The sequence below is a fragment of the Penaeus chinensis genome, chromosome 21, assembly GCF_019202785.1.
Source record: "Penaeus chinensis breed Huanghai No. 1 chromosome 21, ASM1920278v2, whole genome shotgun sequence".
Lineage (NCBI taxonomy): Eukaryota > Metazoa > Arthropoda > Malacostraca > Decapoda > Penaeidae > Penaeus > Penaeus chinensis.
This window is the reverse complement of record NC_061839.1, coordinates 26986056-26987625: the sequence shown is the minus strand read 5'-3', so window position 1 is coordinate 26987625 and position 1570 is coordinate 26986056. Positions and strand designations below refer to the sequence as shown.

The following is a 1570-nucleotide window of genomic DNA, read 5'->3' as shown; positions in this document are numbered from 1 at the left end:
GCCCCTGTGGCCCAATGGATAAGGCATTGGCCTCCTAAGCCAAGGATTGTGGGTTCGAGTCCCACCAGGGGTTACAGTTTTCTCGTAGATATTTGATTTTTCTTTACTTTCCTGGTGTATTATAACAACAGAAAAGTGTGTGTAGTCAACAGACCAGTTTTAGCAAAGAAATAACAATATTTAGAGGACATCGAGCGAGTGCCTGACTTCACCGTCCGAGGCGCGAGGGCGGTGGGAAGGGACAGCGCGGCTTCTCGGCTCTGACCTTTACGCCCAGCCTGCGAAGATGGCGTGATCGATACCTTTCCTTGTTAAAAAATTCTTATGGAGCCTTGAATACTAACGCTTTTCATTTTAACTATTGTTATGTAAGAGGAATTGTGAAATAATATTAAGGAGTTTGTAACGCACGCATACCGCACGCTTACCTTTATATTGAATAGTTAATTAAACTAGCGTAGATTTAAAGATGTCTGTTCCGGAATGTAGTGTGTTGATCCCGCAGAATTTATAAGCACAACTGCATTGTTTCCTATAACAATGTATACTATACACAACACACACACACACACACACACACACACACACACACACATACACACTCACATGTATGTATGTTTAAGTACGTATACATATATGTGTGTGTGTGTAAACGTATATATATATACGTATATACACATATGTACATATACGAACTTATACATACATACATATTTACACACACACACACACACACACACACACACACACACATATATGTGGGTGTGGGTGTAAATGTATATATATATATACACGTATATACACATATGTATACATATACGGACTTATACATACATACATATTTATACACACAAACACACACACACACATATGCACACTCACACACGTATAAGCATATATATACAATATATGTATATATATATATGTATATATATAATACTTATAATACACACACACACACACACACACACACACACACACACACACACACACATATATATATATATATATATATATATATGAATATTTATAAATATATATAAATATAAATATCAATATTTATATATATATATATAAATATATATATGAATATTCATAAATATATATACATATATATATGAATATTTATGAATATATATAAATATATATATTAATATTTATAAATATATATATATATATATATATATATAGATAAATGTGTGTATATGTGTATATATATGCATATATATATATATATATATATATATATATATAAAGATAGAGGTAGATAGATGTGTGTATATATGTATATACATATATATATATATGTAAAATATATATATATGTAAATTATATATATATATATATATATATATATATATGTGTGTGTGTGTGTGTGTGTGTGTGTGTGTGTGTGTGTGTGTAATATATATATATATATATATATATATATATATATATATACATACAAATATATATATACATATATATGTATATATACATATATATACATATATATGCATATATATATATAATATATGTATATATACATATAGATACATACATACACACAGTATATATATGAATATAT

General features: G+C 28.2%; 1 non-coding gene across 1 annotated transcript; it reads left to right on the top strand.

The window, feature by feature from the left end:
• Trnar-ccu lies at nt 1-73 on the top strand. The gene has a single exon. It is a non-coding gene; the product is annotated as a tRNA-Arg (tRNA).
• Nucleotides 74-1570: the final 1497 nt, after the last annotated feature.